Source organism: Hylaeus volcanicus, chromosome 4, assembly GCF_026283585.1.
Source record: "Hylaeus volcanicus isolate JK05 chromosome 4, UHH_iyHylVolc1.0_haploid, whole genome shotgun sequence".
NCBI lineage: Eukaryota > Metazoa > Arthropoda > Insecta > Hymenoptera > Colletidae > Hylaeus > Hylaeus volcanicus.
The window spans coordinates 25,636,928-25,663,668 of record NC_071979.1 but is presented as its reverse complement, the minus strand read 5'-3'; the positions used below and the strand labels follow the sequence as shown (position 1 = coordinate 25,663,668).

Genomic DNA, 26,741 nt, shown 5'->3' with positions numbered 1-26,741 from the left:
TTTAATTCGGATGATTGACTATGTACTTGAATTACGACATTGTCGATATCGACGTTAATATTATTTAAGGCTAATTACATCGAATTGTCGGGCTAGGTGAAAAGAATTAGAGGGCGGGGGGGTTGCTCGTACGCTGTTTAGACGAAAAGAGCAGAGGAAACGGGGACGGAAAATTCGAGCGAAACGAATAAACGGTGGGACAACGAAACAGGAGCGCGACGTAAGGTCCCGAGTAGTTGCGCGCGCTACGGTATCGAACGTCCGGACGGTAGCTAAACTCAAGGTGGTCCACTACATCCCTGGGTGAAGTTGACGCGCGGGGTGGACCTGTCGAGGAGAAGGGTCGAGGCTGGAAGCGGACGTGACACGGCCGTCTTGTGACCCGTACCGTTTCCACCGACACGCCGCTCTTTCCCCGTCCAAACCCTCTCCACGGTCCACAAGCCCCCCGTTCCTCGACTCTTACGCCCCCGCTTTCCCAGTCCACATGCCACCACGCCGACCGACCGCCGCTAGTCCAGCTCTATTGTTGTTATTATTAAAGGGGGTTCGTTGGGGGTGGCTGACGCTCGGGTGAGAGGGACGATGACGGAAAGGAAGGCGGCGTCTGCAGGTGACAGATGAAACAGCTACCCTCTCCCTCTTACCCTCTTTAGATCCCTCGTGGTTCTCTGTTTCGCTCCTTCTTTCGCTCTCCTCCGGCTCTGTTCTTCTCGTCGAATACACTTCCTCTCTCGCACGCACGAGCCAACCTCCTACGGGCAAACAGGACAGAGGCGAACGATAGAATCGCTAGCCGATAGGGAGGGAAAGAGAGGATTAGAGGGGTTTCTTTCTCTTTCGACGCTGCAAGCTCGCGTTCCGCGATTCGCGTACCACACCCCGACGTCTTTTCGGTGGGTCGCTCGACGTCGATGGTTCCACCTTTCCTCGGACGATCGAGACGAATTTTTAAGGCATATCCGGACCATCCGAACCGCGGCGATCAAACTTTTATAAGCAGTGTTTTAAATAAGAATTCGTTTAAGAAAATGAGAGAATGTTTAAGAGAGCGAATAGATACATGTACTAAAAAAATCAACGACGCGTGGAGTTTTTGATTGGAGTTGACGAGAGCATCGATCGTTACTTGGAAGCCTCGGGCAACAATTAAAGCCACTTAAACCGATGCAAGCATTAAGCGTAAATTACATTCGTCGAAGAAATAGAATCGCCAAGGAATAAACAATCATGAATAGTTAGCAGGTTGAGATAATTGCTTCTGCATGCACAAGCTAAGAACGAGCGAGAGAGTTGCAGCTATAGTACCGAGTAATAAATGCAATGTTTCCTGCTACTTGGGTAGATGTATCTTCTTTCAAGAAAAGCTTAATAGAAAGTAGAAGTAGCAGTAGAAAAGTGCGTTTTTTCGTTGTTTGTTCATTCTTTTGTAAGTACCTGCTAATTCTTTCATTTCCTTTAACTCTTTGGGGTTGGGTGGGTTAAAACCTCATTTTTTGTTACATAGCTTTGATATTTTGTTTCAAGTATTTCACTCAGTTGAAACGCATTGGTAAATTGGCGAAACTTCTTCTGTACAGCTTGAGTTTTATTATTAATTTTAAATCGTGTGCCTCAAAGAGATAAAGGCGACACGGATCTCTATGAAACACCCGTTCATGTAAATTATGGTTATTATGGCTCAAATGCCGTTTTAATTACATCGAGAGTTAATAAAATGTATTGAAAACGCTTTATAAAATGTAACCATTCTGTAGCAGTATTAATGCGTGGATCGAACAACGAACATGAGACGACGGTTACACCTAAGTCGTGAACTATGCGAACAGGTGTCAGCGGCACGCGATTAATCGTAAAACGTAAGAAAAGTTCAGCGTACGATGTAACCACGGAAACCTCAAACAGTTAACAAATATTAAGAGAAAGCACGCCGTCTTCGCGTCGTATCGCCAGCAAGTACAAATTAAAACGAAGGCGCGTGACGCCGTGTACATGTATTACAAAATGTTTTCCAGGTTGACCAAATGTCATGTGAATTGTTTAACACAGTTTGTTTCTAATTCCGAGTTAACTGTTATAACTGTTCAATAAAACCTCGATCTAACGAATCCCGATTTAACTTGCTTCGAATTTATTGGACAGAATCCCGTCGGATCTATATCGATACATAACAAAGTTATCCGTTGTTCAGTTCTTCGCCGTGTTATTTTCAAATTGGATAATTTCTCGAAAACGTGTCACGTCGATTCAACGCCTTTCCTGCGAGTAAATGTCAACGTGACGACCATATAGAAATAGATACGAAAGATGACGGATTAAAGATTACTCTTCCGAATAAAATGAACAGAGAACTTGCCGTCTGCGGCGAATCCGGTGCAATAACTAGAGTGACAATTACGCATTTAAATAAACCAAATTCAATCGTAGCCGCATTCGATTTGGGTGATTTTCTAAATGTTTAAATGCTTTTACACGATTATCATCTCCAGTCGTCATAGCTGTACGATCAAAGAAAGTTGGTTCTGTCGCGTCAAAGGCAGTTGGTCAGATGTTGGAAACGTACACCAAAGATAAGTAGGCTTGAGGCCATTGCCTCGAGTTACATCACAGCAAATTTCAGCGTGTTCGGAGCCTGTGTTGTCTCGTTTGAGTGAATCAAAATTTCGAAGTAAACTCCGTGGTTCAAAGAAGCAACGCCCGGGGAAAGAAGCGTGGCAGGTTTCGGGCGGAGGTCGGTTCCATCACGGTCCAGTGTACTCGGCTCAGCCGACAGAATGGACACGCGAGGAATGCGCGTTTCGCGTTCTCTTGGTCGTACCAGCGAAGAAAGGATCCGGGTAGCTACATACGTTTACTACGAATTCTCTCGTTCCACCGCGTGGACCCGGCGCACCGTTCCAGGCCGCTCCGAAATAACTCGACGTCACGGATCGTCACCCCCTTTAATCGCAGCCAGCACCCTACACGTATAGGACGCTCCGGCATCCCGCTATCGTCGTCCGGTCTCTGCGAGATTCGAGAATCCGCCGGAGGTTCATGAGAGACAAAACCAATAAACCGCTCCCGGGACGATATTCGAAAGTCTCCTGGAAGGGACTCTAGGAGTGACTGGTCGTATGAACCCACCGACACGAGGCCTTCCTCCTCCCATCGCCGCGTGTTCCATCTCACGCGTTTTCCAGCCTTTCGACCTTTCGTCCCAGTCGACTCGAAGACAAAATCCCCGCCAGGGTGTCCTTCCACGCTGAATATGCAATGAAGCTTACGGGTGTGGTTTCGTCCGTCTGTCCGCGCGTCAGTTCGAAGCTTTGCTTTCTCCACCCTTTTTCGATCACCGTCGTGTTCGAGGAGAGACCGAGGAGACCGTTCTGCCTCGAGTCGTTCGCATTATCCTCGCCCCTCGGTCGTGGTTTTCGAGTCGTCGGCGGTGAATCGACCGGGTTAGAACGATCGCAAACCGTGGAGGAACGATTCGGGACGCGTCCGGCCACGTCCGTCAACTGGAATCCGTCCGAAGAGCGGACGACGACGGACGCCCAGGCGTCGTCGCCGCTCGCGGCATTGATCTGTTGGACGGCTGTCTTGATATCGACGGTGGGGGAGGCGGCAAGGCGGCTGCTAGACGGCTGCCTACTCCGTCGCTCCGCGGAATCCCTCGCCATGGACGCGAACGTGTGTATATGTGGACCCACCGGTAAGTCCTTCACTTGCGCCAGTGGTTCTTCGCGTTTTTCGCGTTTCAAATCAGGGTATCATTTTTCCTTTAAATTTCTTTTTACTCAGGGACTAGCAAATTCGAAACATTTTTGCGGCATTTCTTGTAGAAAATTAACCTACCGAACGTCGATACGTTAGACCGTACGAAGTATTATACTAACGACACTCGATATAACAGGACGTTATACTTTTAACCCATTTAATATCCAGCTATATCGATTCTCGTGTATTTAGATGGCGAAGTATATGGATGAATTAATAAGGAATAGATGAGGTCATTGTTTTGTCAATTTATATCTTAATCCATCTTAGTCCATTTAAAAATTCCATAGTTTATTCCATCATTATACGCGGAGGATTAATTAATGACTAGAGTAATAAGAATATTTCAAGAAGGTGTATGGATAAATGAAACCTATCGATAAACAGGAGGATTCTGTAAAGCGATGAAAAGGAAATAAATAAACCGTTGGACTCGTGAAATGGACGCGTCGTCGAACTGTCATTTGGAAGGACTCGTCAACCCGTGTTCATTCCAGTTTCTTCCCACCCAAGAGACACCAAGGATCGTGCTTTTCTTACTCTATCTCTCTTCCTCGATTCGGTCTCGCGTTCGACCTCCGTGGCAGGTCACCGAGCGAACGTTAATCGAGGCAAATTGAATGCCGCGCGATTCTCGACGCTCGATCGAGCATCCCCTCAGCGATCTACCCTTCCACCGCTCGCAGCGTGTCGTTGATCCACGCGACTCTCAGTCGCTTCCTCTATTCCGAGCAGTGCCGACGAGTTTCAACGCGTGTTATCTCATTACGGGTCGAACTTGACCCGAGGTGCGTCGTCCACGCGAATGTTTGAGTGTCAGAATAAATTCCTTGCATTCGAGAATTTTTCTGAGAAGCTTATAAGGAAGACAACTATTACGGTGTTGCCTCTAAAAAATGAAAGTGTTAGTTTTGTCACATGTTATGGTATTTATAAGTATACCATTTATAATTTAAATTCAACTTATTCCTTCTCTCTATTCTAAAGTTGAATTGAGCTGTGACGTACATTATGTAGCCTTTGCACTTTTAGCGATGATATTCTTAGAAGAAAAAAGAAATCGGCTCAAAAGTATTCGTATCCTCTATGTCTATTGAAGAAATTTGTCTAAATTAAATTACAAGTTTGCTGTTTCCAAATAAATGATGCATTATAAATAAGGACATAAATAGACTTCGCACGTGTGTATATTTTTATAATAAAAAATTTATTTGGAAACATCAAACCTATCAAAACAATTTAGACTATTTAGACAAACGTCTTCGGTAGACATAAAAGGTACGAATAGTTGTGGGATCGACTGCAATACGTGGAGATGCACATGATCAAACAGTCCTATTCTACTTACCCGTACTACGCTTCTGCCGCGCCGTCGCGTCCGAACTTACGTCCTGCTGGCTTTACGTCGAACGAAAGCTCGGAACGAGGAGCCAACGCCGGATGAACTGGCCTCTTAATGACAGCCCCCGGTTTACGACCTCAGACGAAATTCGGCGAACTAGCCACGAGATCGTTATATCGCGGTAAGCCCGACAAATTGTCAGACGAGCGACCAGTTCCGTGCGAGGAACCTATACTATACGCGAGCCACGGTGGGTGTACACCGTCGAATTAAGCACAGAATCATTCTCCATCGTCCGCAATTACGAATAACCCTAATTTTCGAGGCTCCTCGGAACGAGCAGCCGAGCCGCTCGTGCTTCGGCGGGCCGGCGATGGGAATGCAAGGGAAACCAAAAAACGCGTCGATTAGCGGAACCAAAAGGACTTCGTTCATCGTCTTTCGATTATCGTTCGCCGCTGAGATCGACCGCAGCGTCGTTACTCGTTAATCCTCGGACGTTGCCAAGGCGCTGTCCTTTCGTTCTTTTTCGAGATCGTCGAAAATAGAGGCGGTCTGAAAAGGAGGGTAGACGATGGAAGGATACGCGAATCGCTCGGCGATCGAGGGGTAAAGAAAGGTGGAGAAGAAGGTGGAGTCGTAGGAGGGGGGCAAAGATGTTTCGTGCAGAGTTCAAACGGATACGTACGGGAGTAACAGGACGAGAAGGAGGATAGGAGGAGTTGGGTTAGGTTGGTCTCCTGACCCGGTTGACAATCGATTGACGGCTGTCGCCAAGACTCTCTCCACCCTTTCCACCTTCTAACCCGGCAAAACTACCCCTCCGATCGAGTCGATTCCGTCACCCTCCTTCGCGCGCAGCGCCCGTCAGTTCCGACGGCCCGAATAAGTTCCCTTAATTATTCTTCGCCCAAGGAGCGAGGAAGAGCGCGTCATGCTCGGCCACGGTGCGACGAATAAGAATGGATTTGACGGATGAAAATCAACTTTAGAGGTTTCATCGCTGAAATTCCTGGTAAATTTGCTCGACAATATTTTACGCAAAAAAGAAGATCGGTCTTGCATGGCAGTGTACAAATAGCAAAAGAACAGACAAATTTTTCAAAAGGTACAGAATAAATTCTATCGTTAGCCCTTAATGGGATACGCAGTCACGCGAGACAATGCAGGGTGCGACGGTTCGATTTCGGCGTATTAACACTTCTCTTGTTACCGTTGTTGTCATTTGTCCGTTCCGCTCCGTTAATGGGGACGCTCGAGGCCTGAGCGTGCGTCGCGTCATACGGAAAACGACTGTCGCCCGATGAAAATTACCGAGGCGCGGCAAGCATATTTAATTTTCACGCGATCACAAAACTCGTCAGAAGCAGCAGACGAGGCTAGGCACATGTCGAGTACAGAATGACGCAGCCGCGACACAATATTTTGTAAGCGATGCGAAACAATGGTTCCTAACATTTTAAAGCTCATAGGACGGTTTCAGGACAGAAAACGTGACTCGGTCTTTTAATCCGAGTTAACTAGTATATTCCCCCGTCGTAGACGAAAATGGCTAAGGTTTGAAAATTATTTTTACTTTTGTTTATTTATATCGAAAACCAGTATTCTGCTCTCCTTTAAATGGTTCTCAAACTCTCTTCCTTAAATAATAGACACCCCTAAATATTGTTTACCATCTATATTTGCCAGTGGAATATATAAAGTGCAACTACACTTGGATTGGACAGAAATAGTAGAAGTTAAATGAAAATCCGTGTCAAATTAGTGTCATCAATAATAAAATTTAGAGGAGGATGTTTGTTCCTAACGACATCGTTAATAAACAGCTCGACGGAAAGTTATTTAACTTTATAAACATCTTCCAAAAGTAGGTGGTTCCCTAAGTTGGGTTTTCAACAAATATTTCACGTGGACTTCGATTTTCATTTTGTTATAGATGCAAGTATTTTGGTTGGGGCTTCTACGTTTTTCTCATTGAATATTCCCCATGAATTATGAGAAGGTACATAGAATTATGTATCCCCCGTTGAATGTCGTTGACAGACAGTATCTGCCAATTGTAGGGATGTCCGTTTCAGCTGAACATTTATTTTCAAAAGCAGACAACTTTATGGTCGATAATCGCAGCCGAATATCATTCGACTGGATATACTATTTTTAAACTCGCTACCATTGAACAAATTGCTAACTTGTATAATATACCAAGTAATTTCTGAGGAATGTTTCCTACTGCAGTGCCATAAATGTGAATGTACAAATACAGTTTGAACGTTTTTATATATTGTGCTTTAATTGATTGATTGATTATTTTATCAAACTTGATAATTTCTAAATTTTAAATATCAGAACTCGACGGTGGCTACTATTATCGTGAATCGACACTCATCGTTATAATGTCTCGTAACATGATTACAATATTCGTGAACGTAAATTCCAGTTAAAATATCGTTCGATTTGACACAAATCAATCCATAAAAACCTTTCATAGTAATCCTTTCATCGTCGGTATATTAGTAGAAATCAATGTTTAATCGATCCAAATTTTTCTGCAAATGTACCTTCGTGTCCCATTCAAATTCTGAAGCCTCCACCACCCCGCTCCGTAAGGGTCGCGTCCCCTACTTTGGAAAACATTACGTTCGCTGTTCAGACTGTGGCGTCGGGCGTGTCACGGGAAACGTCCTCCGATTTCGTTCGCGATTCCGAATTTAATTAGGGACTCACTGGTCTCCACCGATAAACCGCAGCTCCTTTCGCCCTTCGCTCGGTCATCCATCCGAGCGTAAAACTGGAGAAAAAGAGGCGTACGATGAACGAGGAACGAGAGGTCGAAGAGCGACGGAGAGAGAACGAAGGTGTAGTAGGGGGAAGAGGGTCGACGAGCGGAAAGAAAAGGATCGTAGGCGGAGGAGTGCGTTGAACAGGAAAATGTACACCGAAAGACCATCCCTCGTAGACGGTGCACGACCGATTATACGCGTGTACGGTTGCACACACGGGCGCAAGAGCGCGAGCGTATGGACGGTGGCACGCACACGCGCGGCTCCGCGCGCGTCCGTACGAGAGCCTCTTTTCCACGCTCGACTGTGCACACCGAGAAAGCTCCGTGGAGGTAATAGGATGGGTATACACCGGGCGGTGCTGGATATTATTTGCCGAGGACAGTGACAAACGCCCGTCAACGTCATTTCCACTCGCAACGTCGGCTTCCTCCGACAGCACCGACACCGCGCGATATCACCCTCTCCACGAGACACCTTCGCCTCTTCCACCACCGCCGCCCACCGCCGTCTCTTTCTCCTTCCGTCGTTTCTCCTTGCTCGCTCCTCTCGCGGGAGGCGAGCTAGAAACGTGACGAGCATATCTAGTTCTGGACCGACTCGTCGTCTCTGTCAGCCATCAAGAGACGCCTCTGGTGACTGCGACTGCACCCGCGTCTGCCGCTTCGTCCACCTTGCGCGCGTACGTCTCGTACGCGCGATATCGCGGTTCGTCCCTGTTTAAATACTCTTTTTTTCTTCAGAAATTCCGAAAAATTGAATTTTTTACGTTTACGGGGGGGTGTCCATTGTATGTCTGTAAAATTGCGTCGACGAATTCGTGAAATTCACTTGGTTATCAATATCCGAAGCACTGGTAGAGAAATCTTGAATAGAAGTCTGTTATCGATACATGAATCCCAGTTAGAGAGCTCTTTTTTCTGATTTGAACAAACTTGAAGGAGCTATTCTGTAGAATTACATTCAAAACATCGGAAGTTAAACAAATTACAATATTTTGATAATATTCTCAAAATTCTAACGGCACTTGAGATTTTGTTCTCCAAGAAAAGCATCGAAACATAAATTTCAAACCGCGTACGCGCACTACGATGTATGTTTCCAAGGTATGCAAATATTTTCAACTATCTTTTCTGGCATTTATGAATGAATACTACGTAGAACTGATCCGCATCATAGATAACGTCATAGGTAACGTCGCTATCAATTCGCCGTCACAAAAATACTTCGTGTTTACGTACGCGTCAAGTCGTAGTCGCTACATCACTCTCAAAGACAGGCGTACTATTAAAAAACGATTACGGTAATGTCTCGGGTATTGATGAAATTTATTGCTCGGATTCGACGTAAGGAATCATCCCTACCACTGTTTATAATTCTTCGTAGCGTCCGTCGACTCGAGCGAACGGCAGCTGTGAAAACATAACTCGGCTGGCCGAAATTCATTCCACTGTATCCCATTCATCGTTCTTTTCCAGCGTCCCGCTTGAGTTTAACCAGTTGCGACCGAAAATTCTCTGCTCGTGATTCGCGTATTGATAATCAACCCCGAAAAGGGTACGTTAAAGTGACGTTAAAGTATAAATATTGACGCGGAGTTGCTTTACTCTCACGAACAAAGTACTCCGTTTCTCGTAATCAAAAATACTATGCTGACGTAGTACTTACTGGTATGAGGTGTATTATTACATATCGATATAGTAAATAAATATTTACACTCCGAATCCTTTTAACCAGTCGTGTTTGATGAGTATACTCGTCATAGAGAAGTGACAGTATTTTATATATGTAACGATTGCTTCATTCTCACAATACACATAAGTGCATAATCTGAAAACAGGACCCCATAGCTGACTGGTTAAGGAATATTCTATTCTTCGTGAATCTCATTGGCAAGAATACTTACTCCAAAACCAGCTTCTTGATCAAATTTGTGACCATTATGCGACACACTATCTCTATATCTTATGCTGTCTCGACACACTATCATTATATAAGAACTCCATTGCGTTAATTCTTTCTGAATAGAGGTGGTGCTCAACAAGTAACTTTCTCAAATGAGAGAATCGAAAGGATAGGTTGATCCCACTTGATCGAAACTCGGAGAAGAATTCGTTACACTCTTGATAGAATTAGGAGGACCCTCGAAACAGTCTTGGTTAGGTGTCGTTGGCGGACCATGTCTGTCAGCGTGTCGAACAGAGTCGACAGTCATCCGTCGTCCGTCGCGGATTATACGCGAACGAGCCTCGGGATGGATCACTCCCTAGGGAGGATGGGAGGGACGGCAGCGTGGAAAAGGCGCAAATTGTCGAAACCCGGGACAAAAGTCGGGGAATTCGAGACGCGAGCGTAGGAATCGTCAGACCGGTCAGGAAGAGTGGGGTTAGTTAGGCAGAAGGGTGTACGAGGCAAACCGAGGCAGGAAGGGGGTACGACGACTGGAACGGACGGGAGGAGTCGGGGAGGGGGCGTAGGTAGTCATTATGTGGAGGGAGGTGACGTCACTGACGGTGACGGATGGCTACACGTCAGGCAAGTATAAACCCCATGGTACCCAATAAATTATTGCAACTATAAATTACTTCTGTGCTCACGATATAATGCCACGGCTACCGCTGCGACGACGGTGTGCGTGCACGTACACCGGGGCGCGCGCGCGCGCGCGCGTGCTGTCACGTCGGTGCCGAAGGTGGGGCGTGCAAACAAAGGTGGTGCGATCCCGACCTAACTAGCCTCGGCATGGGCAGAGGCTAACCCCGCGTGCAGATCGTTCTTTTCTTTCGTCCTTCACCTCGCGGTTTTCTTCTCTTCGTCCCCTGATTTTCCCCGCTCCGAGATTCGTCGAGCAATTTTTCAGCCTCTCTTCGTCGGACCGCGTCGGTCGAGGATAGTCGCGAGAAGACCTTGGATCCGCGAGGAATGTCGCCCGGATCTGGCGTCGATGGATGAGAACCGCTGACGCAACGTAATCCCGACCAATTCGTAATAAATATCGTTGCGTCGGGTTGGTTCGGCGGTATTGGTGTATCTGTCTCTCATCTCGATGCCTTTGGGGGGCTAAGAAGCGAGGCGAAACGACGGCCGAAGGGGCCGGGGGAAGATATTATGGGCGAGCGAGTGAGTTATACGCCTTGCCGCATGTGTGTCGCATAAATCTGCCCCGACCTCGGTGTACCGGCCCTCTTTCGACCGCGCTGGAACAGTTTCTAGACTTTCCTTCGGCACCGATGCCCGCTCCAACTGACTCGACGACCGACTGACTGACCGAACGACTGATTGACTGACTGCCTGCTGGCTTTGCCCGACCGCCTAACTGCCTGGTGAACTGTGATGGGCTGACCGATCGATACCGGAGTACGTGTCTTTCGGCGTTCCTCGAATGGTTGAAAGATTCTTCGCCCAAAGGACTTCGGACACCGAACTCGATCGAGGGTTGGATTGGTGGACGTCATCGATATGCGGTTACACGCTAAACGCGTTAGGCTGGGAAGCTCGTTCGCGTCAAATCGATCACTATTTGCGGTCCACGTCAGGGATCTTGATGAAACTGAAATATACAGCACGAACCATCAAATTAGGAGGGCTTGAAGTCAACGTTCTGCTGGTTTCGAATTTGTTTACAAAGCATAGGGTGACTAATGTTGCCGTTTTTGGTACGTAGTTGGTAGCTGAGAAGAAGTAGCATCGATTCTGTCTATATCACCAGAGTATGGAACAGATTGTAATCGCCAAGGATATTCGTCTCAGTTACCATTGATCCAAATGAACTGACCTTTACTTTAAATATCCTGTCAGCAAAACCATCCGGAAACCACTCCGAAATTATTTGACTAATTACTAATTTAATTAGGATGAACGCCCTACCAATTAACATGCTAGCATTGCAGCAGTTGCACCAATCCGTAGCAGTAGAAGCTCTTGTTATACCAGTACCACGGAATAAATTTTTATGTAAATCATTCTCATTTAACGACGATGGCACTATATTCAGCCCAGTGCAATAATTTCAGCCGCGTTCGTAAAACCATCAAGCGACGCTGACGTTTAGAGTGATCCATGTCTTGTTCTCATTCCTTTCCGATGAAACATGGACTCACGTTCTCGTGGTTTCCACCGACGCACGTTCGCGTCACTAATTGTTTAAGGAACAAGCAGACTGATACGAATAAATTAGATTATTATGGAAAGAGTATCATTGGCAAAGCGCGAGTCCAGTATGGTCGTTTGCAAAGTTATAAATGTAACATTGAAGCGGCTATGAGATCTGTGCCGATATCGTTTATAGACTTCGTTCGAGTAATACAGCATGAAAACGGCGTGGTCAGCTAACCGTGGCAACCAAGCCCCTGAATTGGTTATCTTAAATATGCACCCTGAGTGTTACCATGTTTCGGAATTTTTAAGAATAACGATAACTTTTATCAAATTCTTAGATGCAACCGGTCAGTTGAAATTTATACACTAAGAACTTGTTTATAATATTTTCAATGTTAGAACGATTTTCGAGTCTAATAGAATATTCAATTCGAAATCTTAATTCTTTTCTATGAAAATATTACATATCAACACGATCGATACGATCGATACTTTCGAAAACAAAAATTCATTCGTACAGTCCGTTTTCGCATCAATCTCCGAATGACCTTCAACTTCGACATCCTGTATCTTCCAAACAAATCGAATGCCAGCAAAATGATGACTTAAACCCCGACTAATTTTTCGTGGACCATTAAATATCTTAGTTCTAACACGATCTCTGATGTCGATCGCGAAGAGCGATCGATTTGACGTTGGGTTGACTTCAGCGGGTCGATAATATGTTACCAGCCGTAGAATGTTTATTTATACGCGTAAAAATTCTTTCGTAGAGACAATTGCCATACGGTAGCGTTCGCGTGGATCGCTAGAAGAGGGAATAGCTTGTAGGGTGAGGAGATCGAGAGCTGCGCGCACCTGTCCTTCCGTACATCAGCCGTCCGTCATCCAGAGGACGGATCGTTCCCTGTCTGTGTGTCGTCTTCTCCCGAACCGTTCGCTCGTTCGTTGAACGCACTCAGCCGGCCTTCCCTCGCGGCATCGCACTTATTTACGTTGACACAATATTTATTAGGACGGATCGGTGAGGCGGTCGTTCGCTCGTTCGTACGTGGCGGCAGCCTATTTCGGGAGCCTCTTCTCGCGGCAAAGTCCGGCCAGTCGGTCGTTCTCGCGGGATATCCACTCTTCTTCGGGATTAAGATACAGACTGGTCACGCGCCTTATTTTTTGACGGCTGTCACGACGACGCATCGTCGGGCCCGCGGCGTGCGACATCAAAAGGGGTCGTTGTCCTCGCTCGCGGTCGAACCGAATCGAGACGAGATCGAACGTTGCTTAGATCGGATGAGGAAGAAGTATATCTGGCGATATTGTCTGCGCGCGGCTTCATTGGTAATAAAATACCCAGGAATAAACGTCTTTACGATGCAAGAGACTAAAGTGAAACGTAAGCTTTCAGTACCTGCTTTGGAGGAGGGTTGTTTATAAGATTCTCGATCAACACGATGAAATATCGTACAAGGGATGGAATTGAATATTCGAGCGATGTCTTTAGCAATGGAATTTCTTAGAAAACTATGTTGCTTTGTTCAAAGGTACGGAGTGATCAAGGAATTCGACATCGTTAGATCTCGTTACTATTCACACATACCTGGAATAGAGCAGCTTTGATCGTTTCTTTTTAAGCAAAGAATCTTCCCTTTCTCGGGTTAAATATGACCCAATGAAGATTATACCGAGGTATTTAACCTGATCGAATCGCGATATAAGTTCGAAGGACTGGTAAGCAAACGACGATGAAGTTGACGCGGGAGGAATTCGAGTCGGAGGGGAAGCGCAGCGATTCCCGATTCTCGCTGCTTCTCGCGACCACTTCGCGGAGGGGCACGACACACAGAGGCTGTGTAAACGAAACGATAACCGGACGGATCGACACCAGCTGCTCCATGTTTGTTGCCGGTTCTATAAATAGAGTGGGCCGTTCGCTCTTTCTCGCGTACGCGCGCCATCCGTTCCGCGATCCTTTCGCTCTTTATGCTTCACTTTCACCCCCGTATCTTTTCGCTTCTCAGCCGTCCGCGCCCTGCCACCCTTCTGCTGACTTTTTCAATCCCACTTGCGCCGTCTCGTACCCATAATCCATTCTAAATACCTCACCACCACCGATTATACTGGCTTGGTATCTTTGTTCTTCGAGAATCGAGGGTTGTTACATTCCCCCTTTTTCACATTTAGAGATCAGAGGATTCCCTTTGAGAATACTTTATTTGATATACTCGATTTAATTATTGTTGACGATTAACGGACTCGAGCTCGGCTACGAACTAGAAGATATCAAGGCCTTCCTCTTCGACCAGCCATGTTTACTTGCTATTTCAATTTTTCCTCTCTGAAACTAAACGTCGTATGAATAAACGCTTCTTAGAATAACGCTTCTTCGAATTTCCAGCAAAATAGTTCTCCTTTAACCATAAACGAGATCGAAACTCCGATCGCTAAGATCCCATAAAGTATCTTACAATCACAATCAAGTATCACTGCAATCAACTCGAATGCAGAGGAGCAAATACCGTAATAATGCGAATACTTGTCGCATAAATTAAAGCAAATGAAAATTTGTTTTCGTTACAATGATGAGTAGTCACGAGAATGATAGATACCGATGAATGTTTCGAACCAACGCAATTCTGCAGCCTAACCACAGGCGCGCGCACGCAGGGTATCATTATTATTATAAATGCTCCAGGTTAAGTCACCGTGACCATCGGCTTCGCTCACGCGAGCAAGCACCTGGGCACGTGAATGAGTTCAGGAAATGGACACGGAAAGATTATGTTGAAATTCCTGGACTAAGATATCAGATCGAGTCTCAACACACCAATTATTTACTATCATTACACCTACCCTATGCTAGCTATCGTACGGACACATCTCGCTACATTTCTGGTAAACTAGACACTGACGTCATGAACGGGACATAATTTTTGTTTAGATAAAAATACCGTATAAAAGATAGATATACTGATGTGTGACGAGTAATAAATAAACAGCTGTTCACCTGTCGTTGTTCAAACGAAAGTTACAATTTGATCCATAGGATAAAACTTGCAACAGCGGGCAAATGAAAATATAACTATTTAATGGAATAAACGTCATAAATAAATTGTTACGCATTACGTTTGTTTTTATTCGAACAAAGGTTTGGTTTGATTTATAGGGACACTGGAACGTGCACGCGCAAATTCTTTTAACATTTGCTGCCCTCTATTTTTTAAATACAAATATGTATCATATTTGTTTTTATTGGCTTGTTTGCTTGTTTTACATCGCGTGATTTGCCTTTATCGGAAAGATGAATCGAAGGGACTCGTAGAGCGTTACGAAAGGATTTACAAAATCGTGAAATGGTGGTATGAACGATGTTAAACATGATTTGTAAACAGTTGAGAGGAAAGAGTAGTACCAGCTTCGCTCACAGGATGAATTATTGCAACACGAATCTCACTATATCACGCAAACAAGGTTAAACAGAATATATGTTCACGCAACCTTTTATCACTGTTTTTAGGCGTTGAATCAATCTCTGAAATATTGCCCATATATCGCGGAGCACTCTCGTAATGCAAAAAATGTGTTTAATTATTTACGCTACCAAAGGTACCGCGAATTACCTGATATTTAATAACTGACAACAGGGACCTGTAACGAACCATACCCCAAAATAATTTTTAATTATTCACAGGGATAATAATAACAATTTGAGGCCCTTATTTATACAACTCGCAGGAATGCAAACAGAAATGGTTGATAAAATGAAACACATGTCCACTAAAACACACATCGATGTAGTCCAGGGGGCAATGATTGATTTCAATGACCAATGCCACTCAAACCTCACATTCATTTTCGTAGCTGACATAGCATAGATTAGCATAGGACTCCCCAATCGGTGGGGTCTCCGTGTCCCACATTATACAGGGTGTCCCAGCCTAAGTGATACAGAGCTCTGACTCCAAAACTATCGGCCGAATGCAAAATTTCAAATATGGAAATTGCATTATTTAATATAAATTGTCCAAGGAAGGAAAATGGGAAGAATCCTAACATTTTGGGCCTAGAATCCCCATCGAGACCCTCCGTATCGATTTCAAGAACCGCGTGGTGCTTACTGCATCAATGGGACCGAACCGAGTTTTCTCCTTGAAAATTAGCAAACTTCGAAGCAGTATAGCTCGAAACTAATAAAAATCGGGTAAATACATCAAAGCTTAATGAATTCGTCTTGAAAAGTACTATCGCATGGTATAACAAAAAATAACATAGTTCCAATTTGAAAAACGAAACTTGACCATCATATCTCGTTAAATAACAAAGTTAACAAAAATTCCTTCTCGCTGAAACATGCGTCCCATTTTACCACGCAATTTCCATATTTGAAATTTTGCATTTGCACTTAGGCTGAGACACTGTATGTCTCTCAGATACCACCCCCCCCCCCCTGCCAGCACATTCATATTTCTTTTGCTCGTAGCTTCGCTCGAGTAGCCCCGACCACCGGTGTAATATGATCCGAACCGATTGTTACGCTTCTGTCGAGTGGTTTTTTTTTTTACTCGGACCTCTTTCTCTTTCGCTATCTGTCCTTTTCTACGTTCGACGCTCGACACTTGACAAGTGTAAACACATAAACACCTCGAGTGCAATGTTTTGGGTCTCCGATTTTGCATGCCTACTTCAGTCGATATTGTATGTTCTAATGTTTTGCCAACAAACTTCGAGTGTAGAGAAGGACAGCGAATGAAGAAGAGGACGGAGCGACATGCAAAATGGAGACCAACACCGGGATTATTTCGGTGAGACATGTAGCAAATATGATGCGAACTGCATCGTGTTTGGTCTCGTTTTAATCAGAAAAATGTCAGGAATACGATGGCAACAGTTTTACGACAAGAACGGTAACAATAAAAAATGTTTGATGGTTGCATTAGCATTGTCTCGTCGAGATATCCGATCCCGGATCATGTTACTGTCCATTTATCGTAGAGAAACTTGTGCATTTAAGGAGACTGTTGAATTATATACAATAGACTGCCCTAGTCGCAACGACCGTTCTCGAGCGCATGGTTCGCAACAAGACCATCGATTTTTCATGAGGTAGATACCCCATTTTTTGCGACGCGAACTTCCGCGAGACGTTGTGTCTGTCTTGTACCTCATCTGTGACGTTACTTCGGTGACAATTATTGTTGTCACGGACTCAGCCCCGGCAGTCGGTAACAGGAGTGACACTTCGAAAGGCGGCGTGACGGAGAGTGGAAGAAAGAGACGCGTCGGATGAGGAGATTCGGTGGTTACGGGCGAAGAACGAGGACGGAGAAGGGGAGAAGACTGACGGATATCGTGATGAAGGCGTCCTCCTGTCATCTCTCCTCTTCCACCTCGCCAGGCCGTCGCCCCGCGGCATCTCGACCCTCCGCCGACACCCTTTCCTCACTTCCGCCAGTATCCGCGCTTCGAACGGTTCTTCTCGCGCCGCGTCCGGTTCCAGATGCTCCCATGGAACGTGCACCAGACGCGAATCGTCCGCAACGTTAAGCATGGAACTTCTCAGCAAACAAAGCGTTTAGTCGAGTCGAGCGCCAACGATACCTCATCGAGAGCCGAGAAGAAACCATGAAGCGTTACTCGTACCGTTTCGTTCACGCCAAGAACGATCGACCAGGTCTGTACGAAATGTATACTTCCGTACGAGGTGTTCGGCGAGGTTTTCGACAAGTCCATCCATTCACCGAGTGATTTTGAGCAAGAAAGTTCGGGTACGATATAGGTCTCCTTGTTTTGATATCGAATTATATGAAAAATAAGATATCGAGGGTACAGTGTCCATCGAGGTATTCGACAAACTTTAACTTTCGACAGATGAGTCTCTAATGGGTTTAAATTCGCTAATTTGTACAACTATACCACGAGTCATTGAAATGTAAACAATACATTGTTGCCACTAAGAAAGGAGTCGGAATGTTGTGTTTTTAAGTTTATGATGTCAGTAAATGGATTATGACAAAAAAAAGTGAAAAAAAGTTCCCAGAGAGTTCTGCCTTATAAAGAATTTCTTCCTTAACGAAGATCGAGAAAGATGCGTCCATTGTGAAGATCCAAAGTACACGGTAGATCAACACCAGTAGCGACACCGTTACAGGTGTCAGTTGCGTGCGCACATACATTATCTACCACCTAGGTAGCAGGTAGCGTTGGTACTTAGCTCTGCGAGAGACGAAATGTTTCCCAGTGGTTATTGAACGTCTACGGTTTGGGCTTCGATTATCGACTTCCTCTCGCGGCCAGGCTTTGCGTCTTTTACTGGACCGACGTGTCGCGCGATGAAAAGTCGCTAATATGCCCGACGTTTCGCAGAAGGACACGAAACGGGTTTGTGGATTTTCGCCTTTTTAAGCGGGAGCAGCGGCAGCAACGGCAGCACCTACGGCAGCTACGCATCGATCATCACTGTCGCCTGTTGCGCGATCGGGTGAACGGACGGATGGGCGAGCGAGCAAGCGAACGAACAAACGAAGGAACGGACGAACGGTCGGTCTTACCGGACGTGTACCCTGTCATCCATCATCCAGTCGTCCTACCTGCATCAACGGACGCACCTACGGCGCGACCGCGCGCGCTCGATCATTAATACCATTCGGTCAAGTACGCGCGACGCGGCGACTCGCTAGATCGCTTCCCCGTGCCACGGCTCCAATCCACTTCGGTGTCGCGAGAGACCACCGGCGGCAGCACCGTTAACCCTTTGCACTAGACGACATTGTGTCTTAAAAAGTTTCCTCAAAGGTTTCTTCCGCTTTATTAGTAAGTAGTGCATCCACGATATTTAAGCCGTTCATTGCAGAAATCGATTAACTCCATAAAACAAAAAGTTGAGAAACGCGACGAAATAATGTACATTGGCCTCTGAAGATTTTGTCGTTTAATGGTGTTAATCTGTATTATTCAGGAAAGTTATTATAAATATAAAAAGTTATGACTACACCGAGTGCTTCGACACTTAAATTGAAGATTTTTCAAAAAGTGGAGTTAATTGATTCGTGCAGTGAACAATTCTTCAATGTGAACCAATGTCCTCCACGATAAAAGTAATGCACTTAAGATTTAAATCCGTAAGAACCTCCGAAGTAAACAGACCTCTTGAACCTCTTTGTCTAGTCGCGAAAGGATAACGACGCGACGGCTGCCAAAATTTCGTGCTAAAACGTTACGTCGGACGTTCGTTTAATTTATTCGCGTTAATCCGAACGTTAATTACTCGGGCGTAACTATGTTTACCGAGCAAACCGTTTCTGACCGATCCGGGGACACTTTTCCCGCGAGATTCGGCTTCTCCGTCGCCAAGTAGCAGCAGTCCATCACTCACCGTCGCCTTTGCGAGGCTGTCGCTTCGTCATCTTCCACTTTTGCGTCCCTCCTTTCCTCTTCGTGGTCCAATGTTTCCCTTCCTCTTTCCACGGTTCGTTTCTTTCGCCGTCTTCGTCGGTTTCTCGCTAACCAGCGCCGAAACGATTCTCTTCGGATGCTTTTCGTCTCGCGCGTACACCGTCGCCCGTTATCTTGGCGCGACGAGTTCGTTCACTCGCCCGTAGCCAAGTCGTAGACAAAGAAGCTGCCAAACATGACGTAGACGCGGTGCAACTTGACGCGTACGCGTCTGCAGTTGAGACTAAATCGATTGGCTGCTCCAACCCGCCGATCGCCAATCACGGCAGTCGAGACTCTATACCGGAGACCTGGAAAGAATACCTTTGGATGGAATTCAGATTCAACGATGAAAGCTCCCTGGTTAACCATTTCTTGGGTCATATTTATATCGATGCGTTCAGCGAAAACAGGATGTCCTAAGCTTTCGGAGAAATGAGAGTTTAATTTCTTTCGAAATCGAACTTCTAATTAAAGAGCACATCGCGCCAAGTAAGATGTTTTGCACGCTTCCTGAACATTCCTACCGATTAGCAGAACTGTCCGTTATGATTCATGGTAATTAACAGTAGCAGGGAAGGCTGATCTACCAACAATGAATAATAGCACTGCTATTATGAGTACACGATTAATGAGTAAAAAGTCGGGTTTCTCTCGTATCGTGAACATCACTCAGAGGCAGAGTAGCATTTATACTCGTAGCTGAAATGATTAAAAGTACCAAGGGAGAAGGAGTATTTTATTACTATTATCTAGCCGATTGGCGCGCACCTTAATAGAAACAACTTAAGATCATTCGACGGTAGTAAGTTTACGACGCAATACAGCTGATTTTATACAAGAGGTCTACACATACTACAGGTTTTCAACGATGCATTTCATTGTTGGTCGACATTTTATGTCGAAAAATGCAACTTACGAATCAGAAAATATGTTTCCCTCGTTCTTTTCGTGTCCTCGTTATAGCTATCCGTCGTTTACGGTATCCTGGACCTCTGTTACGCAGAAATAGAGGGAAGGGGAGAACAGGCGTCAGCACGTTTGGGCGAACACACAAGTGGTAGAACGATGGGGTAGGTTCTCAGTGGCCTTGACCGACCAGTTGATTTCGTTCCAAATATAGCGTTGCTCGACTGGAGCGTCGCGAAAAACTAGGGGCTGAACGCGATGTTTGAAAACTTCCATGACCCAGAATACTGACCAGCAACAATTAAACGTGGTTCATGTGTACATGATATTTGCATGCGTCATATGGTATATTCTATGCACGTAACATATATGCGCCTGATGTATGCGTGTTACTTACTTATTTTGCATTACTCAGATAAACATGTACACGGTTCTTCAAGAATAAAGGTTGCGGCTATCTAACGTACAATTCGCATTATACGAAGTAACCAAGGTATAGAACAAAAATGAATTTCCATAGAATGCTTAACGTATCTACGTAATGAAATGCGAAATATTTCCTGTCGCAACCGGATAGGGTCGATACGGAACCGATATCGGAGCAGTAACACGAAATGATCCGTAACTTTTCCGGAGCCAATTCTGCCTATAACAGTCCCAAGTATATTTTTGTTCATCGTAACCGTTTCACCAAGACCATTTCTATAACAGTTTGAAACGGTTATTTTCGGGGTACCTTCAATCCGCGGTTCATGGCTCGATGAAATAGTGGTCGAACGGAATGGAAGGCACGGGACAGAGCTTCGCGGATTCCGCCACGTAATATTCTCCGGCACTCGGCGCGCGGCTTTGTTACAAAGAGGAACAACAATTTTGCAACCGAAACGCCAGTCACGGAAATCCAAGATCTCGAGGCTTGTCGTTTCGAAGGATGACGCGAAAACAGTCACGGGAACGGAGCGAGACGAAGGAAGACACCGTGGCAAGGACGTAAATGCGCGTCAAAGAACGCGCGGATACAGAACCGACAGAGAGAAAGAAAAGCAGAGCGTGGGCGTAAATGGAGGGAAGACGACGGTGGCGGAGAAAAGCAATCGTGCGACGCGGATTCGGGGTTTTCACGGGCGTTGTCGATCGCGCGAGATTGAACGAGGCATGTCCAAGTGCCGCGACTTTGGAATATCCGTGGAAAATTGAAGGAGAGAGCCCAGCGCGCCGATTCCGCCTCGAATAACTTGGCGCCAGCCGCGCCGTTTAGCGTCGATTGTTTTTCGCGCCCTGCAGGCTGAGGGACGGTGGTCCTCGACTTCTGGAACGTATTTTATTTCTTATGGGATACCCTACGTATCATCAGGTCACATAAACGCAGTCACCTGTGAGATCATCATATAGAGTGGTCACACGAAACTCTATCAATTCTTCTTCGATAGACTTGTATGACGAGATGGGTGTTCCATATTCATGTACAATTTACATTGAGAGGAGTTCTAATGTATTCTTTTCGTGTGGATGGTGCTGACTGTTTATGGAATACGGGTTGAAGCATCGACGACTGACTTACATTTAGTTAACACCTAAATTAATTCTCGCATATATTCTTCTGTTCATAAATATGCGGATCAACTTCGCTGAATAATTAATGTACACCGTAAATTGTTATTATAAAATGTGTATTACAATCTAGTATCATACTGCGAACTGAATACAGAAACACAAGTGATATTTATCAATATATTCGTAACATTTTTTAGGTACTTATTCCAATTAAGGAAGTGTCCACATACTCGTGAACGGGGATGTATGTCAGCGACGAAGGTGATAAATAGTAATACGTATCATATTTATTTAAATGACCACTATGCCAGGTAGTTTCAGTAGGTGCGATAGTTTCAGATAATTGACAAGCAATTGTCCCTGGTTACAAAGTACAATCGTTAAGTTACGGACCAGCCGAAAATTTCGCACGGACCGGACGCGGCGCAAGAACGTGGCCAGGAACGCATCGAAGAACGCGTGGGCCGACAGATCGAACGTCTTAATCGGGGGGGCTCGGCAAAAGGGGACGAACAGCAGTTGGGCATTCGCGAGACGAACGACGTGTTTTTTCTACAAGAGGTGGAATCGTGACGCGTAGGCTGCGGCCCGCTTGGAACGAGAACGATGGAACGCGGCGCGGCCGGAGGATGAGGGGAGACGATTCGACAGGCTGATGGAGTGAGTGTTGACTTAGGATAACAGTCGCCTCATCGGTCAATCAGTCAGGTAGACTACCGTAGGTCGGTGCTCCGTCTTCGGTTCGGGGCCTGTCGTCTCGTTCGGACGGCTAAGTGACTCACGGAATACGACCACCCGACGATCCGGTTGGAAAGACAAAGCGATTCGAAAAAGACGACGCAGAAGAACTCCGAACGTGGGGAACCGAACAGTAAACATTTGCATCAACGCGCGAACGCGTCGTTCGATCGGACAACGGGGCTGGCCGAGGGGGAGGAATCGCGAATATGTGGGATAGGGTCTCCTCCCCCTAACCCAAGAAGAACAAGAATCTAGAACAACAGGACGGGAACGGTTCGGCTGTGCCTCATTGGAAAAGCGACTGGTCGTTAATTCTGGGCTCTCCGATTCGTGTCCCTCCGCCTCTTCTTCTTCCCTCGCCGAATACATCAGGTGAGCGGTGGAGGAACCGATGGACCAAGAGATGCCTCGACCTCCGGTTACCGGACGGAAGTGGTCGTAACGCGAGAATTATCGGCGAGGGCGCGAACGAACGCGTCCCGAGACGGTGCTGCTGGCAAAACGAGAGTACGTCCTGAACGGGCTTCGAGGTCGAGCGAGGATTCGAGAGCCGGTTGCTTCGAGAGGAAGAAGCCGTCGGGTGGAAGATGGCGAGAACGAGCGAAAGGCAGAAAGAAGGACAGAGGAAGGAGAATGGATTCACCCGTCAGTCACTCTCTGGCAGACCGCGAGAGAATCACAATGCGGAGCCTCCCTTTGCTCTTCGTCTCTCTTCGTCGTGCCCACCCGCCCGCTCGTCCGTTCGTCCGTCTGTCTGCCCGCCTGTCCATCCGTTCGTCTCTTCGTCTGCCTCCTGTCACTCTCCTCGCCAGCCTCCCGACGGTTCTCGCATCAGGAATTCATCTCCTCTCCTGTCCTGTCCTGCCCTGCCTTGTCCTCCTCCGTTGCTCCTTTTGTTCCCCTCCCACCTCCCGCCCTCCTACGCTCTTTCCTTCCTCCACGCTCCTCGGCTACCTCGCCCGCTTTACCACGCCGTCGACACCCCCGCCCCCCACGGATACTCGTTATTACGCGCCGTTTTATTTCCGGTTCGCTGCTCGCGTTCAAGCTCACCGTGGTACTTATTGGCTGTAAACCAATATTCAAACCCACTGGAATGAGCTGAAGATGATGGAGCATGAATGAACTGTCTTCCAAACGGATAACGAGTCATTTTAGTTTAATTATGACGCGACAAAGGCTGAATAACGAACGGTATTACTTCTCGTAGCGGTGCTTGCTGAGTTTTTCAACGATGGAACTTGGTCCGCTTTGGATGCAAGTTTTTGGAGCAGGATCTAGTCAACCGTTGACCAAGGAGTGGTTATCCCGCGCCAGATGGTTCGATTGTTCTAGTTTCAGTTGCTCGTATGTCTTTAGGGATACGTTGCATTTATTTAAATCTTACGAACTTATGGCGAATGAAAATAAATCTCAATTTTTGTATCTGAAGGGTGGGCAATGTGTCCGTTCTCTAGGATTTGCTCCCTTGAAGAATGTAATTCTTGCGCTATGTCACCTAAGGTACCAAAACCCCTGTATCGTGTTTTCGTCATTCCCCAAACTAACCAAACCAAGGATCATAATAATCAGTCCTCCTTTCGTTATTCGATTCGTCAAAGCAGGCGCTGAGAGTCTCCGTTTAACTCTAGTCTGTCGGATTGTAAGGACGTTTATTCTTGGATGTTTTCTGACCGATATAGCCATGCGCGACAACACCAGGGGAATTACCCTTGCTCTCTTGAGATCGTGGTACCTGTGTGTTCACCAAACGGTGGGGCCAAGGTGAGCAGCGGCCGTCAACGTTGAAAGATGGAGACGGCGATAGCGCTCCAAGTAGACGTTCGCGCTTGCGACGAAAAACTCGTTATCTCGGTTTGCCCGGCAAACAATTACGCTTGCCGCGGGTCCGTCTGAAATTTTCGCAACGCGCGCGATGTTTTAACAACCGGTTTAATTGCTGGCAAACGCGGCTGATTTAACGCGCGTCGATGGCGCATAAATTTAGACCGGACGGGAGTCGACGCTACCGTAAAGCTCGCCCGTATTAAAATTTACGGTCCTGATCATCTTCGCCGCTTTTGTAGCGCGAGGTGGTGCACGCAAGAGCGATCCGCCGGTAATATTCCCTCTCCTGACTCGGGCGCCGGCGACTTCTGACGTGATTCCTTGGTTTACGACTTCGGCGTCGGAGAAGCGCGTGATAGTACGATGGAATAATTTTCTGAACATTTTGGAAAAATTGTAACAAGTGTGTGACATAAATACACTTCAGCAATCTCAAATAACAAGATAATTGTTCGTTATATTACGTTATAGTTCCCAAAATAAACAATGAAAAAAATAATAATGCGACGGATTTGGAGAAATTACGCAACGAAACGTGAACTCCTCTTTCATGGTTAACACCAGTTCGTTAAATGACTTGTTCCCGCTACGACGGTTCGACCTTTACGCACGCATATTTCAACATTCTCATCACATCTCGGTTAAATAACTATTGCCAGATTCCTCGGAATGTACAGATTCGTGTTACGTCATCTTTTCTATAATGAGTACAATAAACGATCATTTTTTCGCCTATCAGTCTATTGCAATCGACTCACGAATGAACATCGTATATTTTCTATTGGTTGTCGATCTAAGTGGCGTCGATTGAATTTTCTACAATTCCTACAATTACGAAAACGAACGACTTTAAAGGCGACTTTAAACACTCTAATCAAATCTTGGAGCATCGGACCAGGGCCATAACGGTGTTCTCAGGCAACACCGACCAAGAAATTGTCACGTTTCGTGAGCCAGTCTGCGACAAGTTCTTGGATCGTGTTATAACCTCGAACGCGGCTGAAATACCAATCGGTTCGCTGTTGAACGCGCGATCCAGCTGGTACGTCGGGGCGAGCTGGCTTCTCAGCAATTAGAAAGCATCGATCTTCGCGTCCCATCGTCCAAAGGAGTCGCGAGCGTGACCAACGTGGCTGCCGAGCGGCTCGCGGCATAGCTCGTACACAGCACGGATATCGTGGTACCGGTTAACCGGTGCCATGTACCGACACGTGTACGCTAAGCCGCTGGACCGTCCGTATTCAGACCTCCGGAGAGCCGCACAAGGAGCAGATTCGCAAGGAATACACAGCGTGTTTGATAAACGACAGAACTGGCGTTGTAAGAAATGGCCTTATCGGTGTACACGAGCTGTTCATTATCGGACCGATGTAGTCCATCTTCCTTTGTTCCGAAATACAACAGATTTACGTTCAAGTGTGACCGAGGTTTTCAAAATAATCACGATGTACGAGTGGGGTGTATTACATCGATTACATTACGTCCTCGCATTTTCTTCGTGATACCGATCTAACGTTGTTGAAGGGGTGTAGGATGGTTCGTGTTCGTGGATTTACGCCATTTTCATAACGAATACTTTTCTTATTCCATTTAGCAACTGAACTCGGGTCAACGCGTTCATTAAGAAATATTGCCTCTTAGACAATGAAACCTTTCTTACAAATAAAGTCGACATACTTTTGAAGCATTGCTCGCAAGAACTTCATTTTTCAAAGAGAGGTGGACTTGTACCATTCTCATAATGAAGGGCTCGAAACGCGAAAAATATACCTGGAAAACAAAAGATGTAAACGGAAGAGCAGAATATGCAAGAAAGTGAGAAGGAGAGAGAAGAGACGTAAGACGAGTAAGAAAAAAAAAGGGACTTTGAGGAGCGGAAAAAGTCGAGCGAGGAAGGCAAGAGGAACAGAAGGAGAGGATTGGCCGATAAGACTAATTATTGTTGCGCATCGTGTACCGCTGGTGTATTGGCGCGGCGTAGGAGGGCGACCGAAAGAAACACGGACAAGATTGTTGACCAAGGGGGGATGGATCCGAGATGTGGATGTTGGTACAGGAGTCAAGCGTGCGCGCATGCACGTATGTACGTAGAGTCTGGTTTCATGGGCGAAACGAGCAACGAAAGCGTTGGTACCTATCTACTAATATATCCCTATGGTTGGTGAGGCGCAACGTTTGGCTGGAGCCGAGAGGAGCGGATATCGTGAAGCAGCGATCTCGGAGTCGATGTCAGGGCCCGGCTGCTTTCAAGCTCGGTACGCCACGCTCCTTATTCCTCTCGTATCTATCCGGAGGCCTGAATATGC

General features: G+C 46.1%; 1 protein-coding gene across 5 annotated transcripts in view; it reads left to right on the top strand.

Moving 5' to 3' along the window:
• The window catches only part of LOC128874870 (protein tiptop), a 143,006-nt gene that overhangs the window by 101,507 nt on the left and 14,758 nt on the right, over window positions 1–26,741 (top strand). The window lies entirely within an intron of this gene.